General features: G+C 59.0%; 1 protein-coding gene across 3 annotated transcripts in view; it reads left to right on the plus strand.

Annotated features, from left to right (window-relative positions):
• Positions 1 to 1,118: 1,118 nt before the first annotated feature.
• EPB41 (erythrocyte membrane protein band 4.1) overlaps positions 1,119 to 11,949 on the plus strand; it is an 88,081-nt gene continuing 77,250 nt past the window's right edge. Inside the window, exon 1 of one of the 3 annotated variants that reach the window (XM_057402933.1) lies at positions 1,119 to 1,181. The gene's annotated coding sequence lies outside the window, so the exon portion shown is untranslated. Of the gene's footprint in view, positions 1,182 to 10,451; positions 10,559 to 11,949 lie in introns of those variants that run through there. The other 2 variants (XM_057402920.1, XM_057402918.1) reach the window with 2 other exon arrangements.

Genomic DNA, 11,949 nt, shown 5'->3' on the forward strand with positions numbered 1-11,949 from the left:
AAATAATTCATCTGCTCTTCTTTCACTGTGTTCTGAACACTTGTACAGGTTTTGTATCCTCTTAGCACATCCTTGCTCCGGGCCTGCCCTCCCCTTGCCCTCCAGCTCTGCCTTGGACTTGTCTCCCACCATTTACACGGCTCCTGAGTGGAAAACGACGCCGAGGTTGCACTTTACTCACTGCTAATAAATCTCTCTTTATTTTTGATATCCCTGGCATTGAGGTTCCTGCTTGCATTCCCCTCCAGGGCCTCCATGTGGGATCCTCTGCTCCTATTCCCCCTTGTAAACAGCTGTGGGGCTGGTGTTTACACAGCCCATGCTGGGGGGGGGAGTGGTCCCCCCTTTCCCTGCTGAAGGACCCAGAAATCCTTAATTCCCAGTTATAAATAACCCGGGAGCAGATGCGGGCAGGAGTCGGTGATGAGGGAGCCGGAGCGCCAGGGCTTTGTGGTGGCTTAACAGCTTATGGATTCATCCCTCACACCACATTAGGCAGGGGCTCCCCTGCTGCCACCCCGTGCTCTTCCTCCCCACCAACCCTTCCTCCTCCTCGTCGGGGGAGGCTCAGAGCTCCAGGGGGAGAGGTGGGTGATGGGGGGACAAGCTGTGGGGAGGAGGCACAGGGTCAGACCGGTGTCCCCAGGCACGTCCCCATGGGACACCCTGTCCCCAGGGTCACGCCAGGGCACCCCCCCCAACCAGCCCAACGGGCACCCAGTGTGAGTGCAGGGCCGCCAGCAGAGGGGGTGCTGAGGCCCATGGAGCGCGGTCCAGCCGCTCCGCTGCCCCTTATCTCCGGCAGCCACCTGCCCGCCCCCGATAGCCCAGGCGTGGCCCTAGCGCTGCTCAGGGACCCCGGTGAGCAGCAGGGACAGCGCCAGCCCCACCTCGGCTCCCACCGCCCTTACGGTGGAGCCCCCCAGGGCCCCCCCCAGCCCCGGGGGACCCCAAAACAGGGGGAAAAGGGGAAAACGCCTCCGAAAGCCGCGGTTCGGGGACCCCGCGCTGCCCCTGGGACAGCGGCACCCGGGGGACGCGCTTTGTCCTTATATGGGGTGGTGACGTCACGGAGCGCATCGCGGCTGGGAACCCTTGGCCCCGCCCCTTGGCAGCGGGGGCGGGGCCTGCGGGGCAGGTGGAGCAGCGCGGTGCGGAGCGGAGCCGGGACCCCGGCCCGGGTGAGCGCCATGGGGGGCATCTGGGGGGCACAGGGGAGGGTCTGTGGGGGGTCACGGCGGTTATGGGGCAGGAGGGGCCATAGGGGAGCAGGGGCACCTTGGGGGGGCAGTTGGGGGTCAGAGGGGTTATGGAGTTGGGGAGCTTTGGGGCTCCCTAGAGGGGCCTGTAATGGGTCAGTCTGGGCCCCAAGGAGGACTTAGGGTGCTCTGGGGCACATGGGGGATAGGCTGGTTATGGGGTGGGGAGCATGGGGGAGCCGGGGTACTTTGGGGTGTCTCTGAGAAGGTTGGGGCAGTTCTGGAGTTGGGGGATTTTGGGGCTCCCTAGAGGGACCTGTAATGGGTCAGACCCCAAGGAGGACTTGGGGTGCTCTGGGGCACATGAGGGTCTGGGGGTCAGGCTGGTTATGGAGGGGTTACGAGGGGACATGTAGTGCTGTGGGGTGAGGGATCTGTGCTGGGGTCAGGTGAGATGTGGGGTGAGGGGATGGGGGGTGCAGGGGGACCTGCAGAGGTCTAGCTACGTGGGAGGTGTTTTAGGGTGCTCTGGGGTTTGGGGGGTCAGGCTGGGTGTGGGGGACCCACAGTGGGTCAGTTGTGGAGCAAGGGGGGTTATAGGGGCAATGGGGGGGCTGTGAGGCTGGGAGAGGCCCTGTGGTGTCAGGAAGCAGATGTGGGGTGCTCTGGGGTGGGGGGGCCCTGTGGGGTCAGGCTGGGTGTGGGGGGACTGAGGTGCCCTGGGGCTGTAGCAGGGCCCAGGAGTGGGGCTGAGCAGGAGGATATGGGGTGGGCAGGGCTGGGGGTGCTCAGAGGGGGCCCACAGTGGGCTCAGGCTTGGGAGGACAGATGGGATGCAGGTGGATGGGGTTCTGCACCCCCCATAGTGTTGTTCCCACTGGTGCACCCTTGGGCAACCGGGTTCCCCCCCCCCAGGCAGTTGGCATCTGGGTCTCGCTCTGATTTAGTGCTCACTGGGTTCACTCCTGCTCCATCTCGGGGCTCCCGCGTTCCTTCCCCTCTCTTCAAGACCCCTCTGCACCCACCGGGACAGCTCCCAAAGCTGCGGAGCGCCGGGGCCCTCCTCCTCCTCTTCCTCCTCCCGTCAATGCTCATCCCAACGCGGATCGATGTCGCGCTCAATGGGGCAGCATTAAAACCTCTCCATCGACTTCTCCTCTGCACCGTCAGGAGCGGGGGATTTCTCTCCCCACATCCCCTTCTAGACCCACCTGCATTGTGCTGATGTTGCAACCGGAGAAGCGTGGGGCAGGACTCGGTGGTTCCTTGGTTCCTCCAATCTCTTCCCTTCCTGAATTCCACCCTCTTGCAGCCGTAGCACCACGAGGGTGAACGTGCTCCGTGCCGGGGGTTCTGCCCTTCCCTGTGTCCCGGTGGGCTCGGCAGCGCCGTGGGTCCGAGCGCTTCCCATGGCTGGGGCTATCTTTAGGGCTGTGTTGCAATGGAGGGTGGTGCCTTGGCCCGGTGCTGCCGGCAGCCGCCTCCTCGCCCAGGGATTGACTTACACCAGGGTTCCCGCGTGGGAAAAGTCAACACGTGCTCTGCTTGTGGGGCTGAGCCATAGGGTCAGGGAGTGCTGGCTGCTGCAGGGGTTGGCACTGGGCGATGCGAGGTCAGGCTGTGCAAAGGGGCGGAGGTTTGATGTGGGGGGGGCCAGCAGCCCCCCAGCAAAGTCACACATGCTTGGGCACCGTCCAGCAGCAGGACTGGCTGAGCCGGAGCAAATGGACACGGATGGGGAAGCCGGTGGGGCGAGGGAAGCTCTGCTGTCCCATGGGATTGAGCCGCCTTGGGGTAGAGGAGCAGGGCGCAGCCCTCTCTATCCCTCTGCTGCTCCCTTCCAAGGCTTTAGCACAGGCAGGGATGCGGCTCCGGGGTCAGGGCTGCCGGTGGCAGCGCGTGCGCTCCCCTCCTCATCCTCTTTCCGCTGGAGTAATCCCTTAGCGTGGCAACACCTGGAGCTCCGGGTGACACGGGGCTGAGGCTCCCCGTTTGCTTTCATCGTTCCCCCCGTGCCCCTGCTGGTGCTGATGGTGATGCAGCAGCTCCGTGCCCGGGTCTGCAAGGAGGCGGCTGGGACTCACGGAGCAGTTTGTGTGTCCCCACACCGGGTGTGCGGCTCCCCCGCTCCGAGACCCGGTGCGGATGTGGACGTGGGTCTCCCGCAGCTCATGGTGGTGCTGGCGGCTCCTCCTGTTCCTCACCCCAAGCAGGGCACATGCCTGGTGCGTGTCGCGATGGGAGCGGCGACTCGGCGGCAGCTCCAAGTCCCCCCATGGTGGTGCTGGAGCCGCTCTGCGGGCAGCGGGTTCCTCCTGCATCCCCTCGCTTCGTGCCTCGGAGGAGCTCGAGGCCTTCCCGAGAGGGTTTGAATCCCTGCCGAGGACTGAAAGTGCCTTCTCATGCGCCGCGGTGCTGCTCCGAGGCTCAGTCTCCTCCTGCAGCCTGGAGTCGCCGGCAGCCGCATTGCTCCGCACCGCGCGCCGGGGAGGGTCGCTCCCGGGGTAAGGAAAAGCATCGGCTCTTCCCCAGGGATGTGCCACTGATTTAATACAGAGAGAAGATTTTCCCGAGCCGCTCCCCATAGGGACCAGGCTGCAGGTGATCCTGCCCGGAGCGCAGATTCCATCTGCTCTGAGCAGTGTTTTACCTTCTGTGCGTGACCCCAGCCAGGGAAGAGGCTTAGGGCTATGGGGGCTGGAGGTTTGGGGTCACAAGTGGCTCTTGCTTGGCCATTCTGGGTGCTGCCTGTTGGAGGTGTTGGGGGTGGGGAGGGAGAGACTCGCCCAGCATCAACCTGGAGCTCTCCCACCCTGGGCTGCTCAGGAAGGGTGGAATGTGGCTGTGGTACCTTTTAGGTGTTTTTTCTTCACTAACTGATGATTACTGTGATGCTCTGGGTTAGGTTTCCTGCAGAGGGGCTGCAGCCACTCTCCATGCATAGACCAGGGGTGGGACCACAGCCAGTGCATGGGCACGGCCCCTCTGAGCGGTCTCACACATGGGATGCTCCGCTGGGGCCAGGTGGGTCAGATCATGGCTTGGGGGGTTCATGGCTCTCGGGGTTTATGGTTCTCTTGGTTCATGGCTCTTGGAGTTCATGGTGCTCTGGGGGTCCCCTACACTGTGACCATCAGGGCCATGCCAGGCCATCCACAGCTGAGCTGGGGGGGGACAGCAGTGGTGGGCTCATGGGGCTGTGTGTTAAGGGCTGGTGGGGTCCATCCGAAGCAGCCACGCGGTCTGTGTGCTTCTCCCCACTAGAGGCTGCTGATGAACAGAGCATTTCCCTTCCCTGGCTCTGACGGAGCAGCGGGGTCTTGCATTTGCAGGGCTGAGATCCCGGCCTGAGCCTTTCCTGCTGATTCACCCTGGAGACAGCAGTGCCCGGTTCAGGGGCACATCTGCTCCCCGGCCAGGTCCACAATGGATCTCTCTACTTCATTGTCTTAATTAGGCAAATGCACTGGGACCATGTGTGAGGCCATCGCCAGGGGACACGGATCATGTGTGGAGCTGGGTACCAGGGAAGTGGCTCCCATCCTGCCTGCCTCTGGGGTGCCAGCGGGGTTTATCCAGCTGGGTACTGAGTGTGGAATGAGTCCAGCCTCTTGTGTTCTTTCTCTGAAAGATGTGTGTGCAGTGATAACCAGTTGAGCCCTCCAGCATATCCCAGCTGGTGGAAAAGCCAAGGATTAAAGTGACGGAAGGGATACATCACTGCTGGGCAGAGGCACGGCAGCAATGTAAAGCCACCCTGCAGACACAAAGGAGACTTCTTCCAGGGCAGCCAGTTCAGTATCCAGCACCTGAGCAGGACTGAAAACAACTCCAGACCCTGGGAAGATGATTAATCCCATAAGAATGAGGTGTAAAATGAAAGGCAGTTGGGAATAGCTGCGGTGGAAAGTGCTTGGGAAGGGATTTGTGGTGCTGGGTACGGGCACGCGGTGCCAGCGGGTTCCCCAACAACAGCAGAGCGGCGCTTTACATAATCTGGGACTTGCCAAACAGACTGGAAGGTCTGGAAAATCCTCCTGCCATTGTTTGTGCTCACTTTGCTGAATTTCCTGGTTTGATCCGCGGGGCTGGAGCCTGTTTTGGGACCGCGCTGGGGGAAAAGGCGCTTTGAGCAGAGGGAAGAAAAGGGCGTTTGTGGCGTTTAATCCATGCCTGCTCCTCGGATGAAGCTGTTTGTTGTGGCTCACAAGAGGTTTGGAGCAGCTGCTCGTATCTTGGTCTATCCAATTAGCATGGTTTGTCTCCAGTCCCCCTCCTGATGCCCCCTGAGAAACCATCTGGGCTCCCGGCCTGAGTGCTCAGGGACAGACAGCACAGGTCAAACTGCTTTGTGCTGCCTGAGCCTCGTGCAGGTCAGACCCTGCTGCTTGGGGACAGCCCTAAAACTCCTCCTCGCTTGCAGGTCTGAGGAGGAGAGGCTGAGAGGGAGCTTGGGCTCTTCTGTGGCTGTGCTTCTGAGGCTGGAGGTGACTTCTGCTGCTTCCTGCAGCCGGGTGGCTTGGAGGCAGCAGGGAAAAGGCTGCCAGGAGGATGCTGAGGCTGTTGGGAACCAGCCTGAGGGAGGTCTGGCCCCTGGGAAGTGTTTTGGGGTGTAGGACTTGCCTTTGCTTTTCCATTTGCTCATCCCGAAGCCTTTCGCCAACACAAGGCCACTGACATCCTGTGTGCTGTTCACTTGAATGCTGTTAAAATGCTCCCTGCTCCTGTTTGTAAATAGGTGACTAAGAAACCTGCGGGAAGCCAGGGTTGGAAGCAAGAAATGAGGCTGAGTTTTTGCTGGTCCATTTAATGTGAGGCAAGTTTTGGCACCCTGGTGAGCAGCAAAAGAGGAGGAGGAGGAACCCTGGTCTGGTGGCACAAATACATCCCCTTATTAGAGGCGGCTTTTAACTCCTTTCATGTAGGTAATTGCATCACGAACGCTTGACCTGAGCTGGGTTTGGGCAAGGGGGTGTGAGGCTTGCTGTGTGCTGGAAGCCTTCAGTGGCCCAGCTCTGAGTGCAGCGGTGTTAAAGCAGCCCTGGGGGGGACTGATGCCTTGCAGCATCGCTGTAGCCAGGGCATTAATACAGCTGATGCATTACAGCATCTATCATGCTGTACGTGACCTCTGGAGCTGATCCCTGCTTGGGGACTGTCCCCTGATTGTAGAAGTGCTTTAGGGCTACTTTAGGGCCTTGTATTTTTACATCTGCTCCTCAGAACCCCTTGGAGGTGGGTTTGTGGGCACTGCCAAACTCGAGGGCAGCTCTTTCTCTGCATCGAGGGTCTGTATCAGACAGATCAGCTCTGAGTCTCCTCCCTGCATCTGCATGAACTTGGATGCTGAGCACAGAGTTGCAGGGGGCAGATGCTGCCCTGGCTGTGAGCCACTTTGGGCTCTAAGGTGGTTTCCTCTGTGTTGATGCTGTGCTGGAGGTGCCTGTGTCTGACGTGGAGGTGAAACCTCTCCTGCGTGGATCAGCCACGGCCGATCTGTGTCTGTGAGGAGCCTCAGCAGGGGCTGCCAGATGGGATTGGCGCTGCTCAGGGATTTCCTCAGGAGGCTTTTAATAGCAAACGTGGTCATCGGTGTCATCACATCACTTGAAACCCATCCCTTGCAAACACCAGCTGGCAGCTGGGATGGTGCTGAGCAGGGATTCCATTCCTGTCCAGCTTTTCTCCCTAGTTTTGAGTATAAATAAGGTTTAAACCTATTGTTGGTGATGCTGACGTGCCCCTGGGCTCGGGGTGCAGCTCCTCCTGGGAGGCAGTCACAGAAATCCTTTCCTTTCTCAGGAAAGACTCTTGCACCCACACAATGGTCAGATCCTTCCTGGTGTCCTGTGCTGACAGATCCTGTGCCTCCATGGGTGCCAAGAGCCAGCCTTCTAGGAAAGGCAGCAGGGGCTGCTGTGGGTTTCCCTCGCTGCTGCTGCCAGCCTGTGGGTGCTTGGTGCTTTGTGAGAGGTGCTGGGGCAGCGTTTGGAGCTGAAGATGGTTCTTGCTGGGGTTGCAGCACTGCTTGATCCATCCAAGCTGCATTTCAGTGGGAATACAGAGCTCTCCAAGCGCAGGATTGATCTCTGCTGATGGCCAGGCTTTTTCCTGGTGCTGCTGGTTTTATTTCATAGAATCCAGCCTGGTTTGGGTTGGAAGGGACCTTAAAGCTCCTCCAGCTCCAGACCCTGCCACGGGCAGGGACACCTTCCACTAGAGCAGCTTGCTCCAAGCCCCTGTGTCCAACCTGGCCTTGAGCACTGCCAGGGATGGGGCAGCCACAGCTTCTCTGGGCACCCTGTGCCAGCGCCTCAGCACCCTCACAGGGAAGAGCTTCTGCCTTATCTCCAACCTGAACTTCCCCTGTTTGTTTGAACCCATCACCCCTTGTCCTGTCCCTACAGTCCCTGATGAAGAGCCCCTCTCCAGCATCCTTGTAGCCCCCTTCAGACACTGGAAGCTGCTCTGAGGTCTCCACACAGCTTCTCTCCTCCAGGCTGAACAGCCCCAATGTTCTCAGCCTGGCTCCATATGGGAGCTGCTCCAGCCCCTGCTCATCCTCGTGGCCTCCTGTGGCCTTGCTCCAGCAGCTCCAAGTCCTTCTGATGCTGAGGACACCAGAACTGCACACAGTGCTGCGAGTGGGGTCTCAGGAGAGCAGAGCAGAGGGGCAGGATCCCCTCCTTCAACCTGCATCACGCTCCTGTTGACGCAGCCCAGGACACTGTGGGGTTGCCCCGACGCAGGGGCAGGTTCCCTGTAGCAGTGGAATGTGTTGGCAGCAGCAGCCTGGCGCTGGCCCTTTGCACCTTGCCTCCCTTGCAAACAGCCTGCAGAGCTCTCAGCTCTCTGGCCTCCTGCTCTGGCCGATAGGAGCCTGTTATCAGAGCTCAGCACTCCGTGGTGATCCCATCTCAGCGCTGAGCCCCGAACCACCGGGCAGCACGGGGCTGGGTGAAGCAGCTCATTTGCACGGGGTGCTTAATTCTGTGTGCTTTAATCTCTGTGACCATCTGTGTCCCTGCCCGCGCTGGGGAGAGGGAGCTCTTGGGATTTATTCCAGGAGGTGAACATGGAGAGCCCTGCTGATTCGGTGTGAGCTGGAAACTGCCCCGGGTCAAAGCAGGACGGCCTCATTAGCTGGGGGAGCAGTTGTTCCTGTGTCTTCAGGCAAGGGATGGATGTGTCAACTCTATCCTGCAGGCACATCCCGAAAAGCCACGGGGAGGGTGCAGGAATAAAAGGCACTTATGGAAAAGAGAGGCCTCTGTGAGTGCTTTCCCAAACCCAGAGGAACTGTGATGGGCTTGGCTGGCAGCTTGCAGGGCTGGGGTCCCTCTGAGGAAGGCTGCTTTGGTTTTGGGGAGGAAGTTAATGTGTGAAGCATCTCCTGGCTGCCCTGCAAGCCTTGCCCCTGGTTGTGGCAGCCTTTGGGGTATGAGCCTGTGCCATCAGCAGCTCCTGCATCGTCTGCCCTGGTGAATGCCACGGCTGGAGCTCAGCTTTAGAAGCTGCTGCTGGGGCTGGGGTGCTCGCACACAGCACCAAATCAGGGCACCAGTACCTATAGGTGGGCTGCAGCTGTTTCACTGGAGAGGGCTGCTGCTGATGGAGAAGCTTTGTTGCAAGCAGTGCCTGAAGTCTTCCTTGTTTCAGGAAGAGCCTGAGGCTCTGCAGCTCATCCCAGAGCCCCAGCCAGGACGCTCCTGACTTGCAGACACGTGGCGCAGCAAAGGCAGCGCTTGCTGTGGGCTCTGTTGAGGAACGCCTGTCCCGTGGGGCAGCTCTGCCCCACTGAGGCCACTGCTGACACCCAAACCCGGAGGGAACGGTCCCTGCCCTGTAATTAAGCTCTCTCTTGCTCCTGTTTGCCCCACTAAGGAGCAGTCTCCTGGATGTGCTCCTTGCAGCTCCTCTATGGGATGGAGGTGTTTCCCCAGCCTTAAGCTGAAGGATTGAGGCTGCCTCTTGAAAGAGGAGCTGCTTTTCAGCTGCTGCCGGGCTCTTGGCATCAGTGGATGATAACACTTAAACAAGCAGCGCTGCAGCTGAATCACAGAATCAGCCAGGTTGGAAGAGCCCTTTAAGCTCACCCAGTCCAACCATTCCCAGCAGTGCCAAGGCCACCACTACCCCATGGCACTGAGGCCTCGTCTCCACGGTGTGTGAACACTTGCAGGGATGGTGACTGCAGCCCTGCTCTGGGCAGTCTCTTCCAATGCCTGAGCACCCTCTGGGGCAGGAATTGTTCCTCAACTCCATCTAAACCTGCCCTGGTGCAGCTTGAGGCCGTTTCCTCTTGTCCCATCCCTTGTTCCTTGGGAGCAGAGCCCAGCCCCTCCTGGCTCCATCCTCCTCTCAGGCAGTTGTAGGGAGCCATCAGGTCCCCCCTGAGCCTCTCTTCTCCAGACTGAACCCCCCAGGTCCCTGACCCGTTCACATCAAATCCTCAGCAGTTTGGGGTTTCAGTCTCAGTGGAGATGGCAGTGCTGGGTGCCAGCATCGCTGTGAGGCCACAGGCTTGTGCCCATCTTTCTGGTGTGGCTGTAGGGGAGCTGGCACCATGCTGGGCACCCCCTGTGCACCACAAGCACTTGCCTGTGCACTCGTACCCAGTCATATCCCCCCCCCACCCCGGACCGTCGGTGGGGCTGTGGCATGGGCTGAGGTTGTGGCTGGGTTTCGGCCCCGACGCGTTGCTGCGGCTCAGAGCCCCGCTGCTCTCTTGAATCACTCCATTTAGTTAATGATCCTTTTGTGGAGAGGATTAGGGTTTAGAGGCCCCTGGCAGAGCGTTAATTCAATTAAGCCCCTGGGTGTTCTGTGGAGGTTTCCACTAGAGGGCTCGGCCGGAGCCCGGTGCCGCTGGGGCCGTGTCCCTGCAGCGCTGGAGTTCGCACCACAACTTATGTAAGGCTGGAGGAGCTGCCTCGCACCCTGCTCCCTGCCCCGGCGCTCCGCGGTGCCCATGCCCCGGCTGGGGCCACAGCTCGGGCCGCCTGCGTTATCAGCAGTCGGTAACGTCAGGCGCGGGTGTTTTCCTTTCCTTCCTTGGTTTCCCTTCCTCCTGCCCCCGTCCGTGCTTGCGTTTCTCAGAAGAGGCTCGACGGGAGCGCCTGGGTCCGCCTCCTGCGCTGGGGAGAGTCCGGCGCTGAAGTTTGCTTACAGCACCCCGGTACAGTGCAACTGTGAGCGATGGGCTTTGTGGCTTAAAGGGGTTTCCTGGAGGGGGTGTGGGGTTTTCCTTGTTTAACTGGCACTGGTCGTTAACCCGTGTCTCTTTTTCTTTCTCTTCTATCCCCGGGATGGATTCCGGTGCCTCGCCTGCGTGGTTTGCCCGGCTGCCTCATCTCTGGGTAAGTACCTGCTTCGTTAGCTCAATGGGAGGAAATAGCTGAACCGAATCACTTGCGCTTAACTAATGAACTGATCTATTTATTCTGTCTCAAACTCTGGAGCACTGATTGGTGTCAGGCAGCAGGATTTATCCTCTGTGTGTGTGTGAAGAGTTTGGATACTGAGAAGCCATTAATACAGCAGTTCCCAGTAACCTGAAGAAGCCCCAGCAGTAGTTTTTTTGTGCCAGCTTGGGCTGCAGAGCACTGACCTGATGCTAAAAGCTCACTGTGTGCCTACAGGGGAGCAAGTGGAAGTGGGAATGAGTTTGGTAGTTCAAGGAGTGCTCCCTATTCCTGCCCAGATGCCTCCTGACAGCAGCTGATGGTAAATCAGTGCTGTGGTTGTGTAAGGAGCCCTCTGCACAGCCCTGGGCTGGATTCCCCTTTGCAGATGTGCTGGGCTTTGCAGGGCACAGAGAGGAAGGAGCTTGAGGCTGTTCTGGCAGGAGAGGAGGGGACGTGCGTGTCAAGCTTGCAGAGGTAATGTCAGGCACTGATGTTCCCAGCTTGTGTTCACAGAGATCCTGCTCCACGCGGGGTGGAAATCATCCTGGTGGGGTGGATTCTTGTGGTTTCCCTTGCCGAGGTTTGGTGCCTGCCCCTGAGCCCAGCTGCGAGGTGTGGTCTGTGTGTTAAAGCCTCTCAAAACACAGTGTGTGTGCTCAGGGTGGAGGAGAGCAGGGGTCTGCTTGGTAAAGCCGGTTCTCTGGGTGCAGCGGTGCCTTTGCACTGAACTTGCTATCGAAGTTCAGAAGTCCTGCTCAGCTTTCCCCTTTCTTGACCATCACCCTCCCCTAGTAATATCCTCTCCTCTCCCAGCAACAGAAAGGACTAAGTGTATTTAGAGCAGCTCTGCCCTGTGCCCAAGCATTGATGTACCAAGTCCCTGATGAAAGACTTGAAGGGAAAGCAGAGGAAGGTGCTAGGAGCAGATTGCCTTATCCTTAAACTCAGTATTCTTACACATAATAATGTGTACATCCTCAGCAGGGAGGGATGAATCGAATCCAAGCATAAACCTGTTGCTCTCACACAGAAGTCAGCAGAGCACTGTATTTGGAAGCTGAGCAGCTGTCTCCTGTTCTGAATGAGCTGTTCTTTGCTACCAAAGAACTATACCCAAAAGAAGGATCCTTAATTAACTGGAGAACCTGCCTTGAGCAGAGGTGCTGAGCTCCAGCCCCACCAAACACCCAGCAGTCATTTGGATGCAGGATAAACCTCCTCCACACAGAAGGTGTAGCTGCAAGACATGCAGGCTGGCAGCGTGCTGGCTGGGGTGTTACTCCAGATAGTAGCTCCCAGTACTCCAGAGCTCCACAAGTGCTCACTTGTGTGACTGCTGCACT

The sequence above is a fragment of the Pezoporus wallicus genome, unplaced genomic scaffold (genome assembly GCF_028554395.1).
Source record: "Pezoporus wallicus isolate ANWC-B61680 ecotype Strahan unplaced genomic scaffold, APGP_CSIRO_Pwel_v1 contig_14477, whole genome shotgun sequence".
Taxonomy (NCBI): domain Eukaryota; kingdom Metazoa; phylum Chordata; class Aves; order Psittaciformes; family Psittacidae; genus Pezoporus; species Pezoporus wallicus.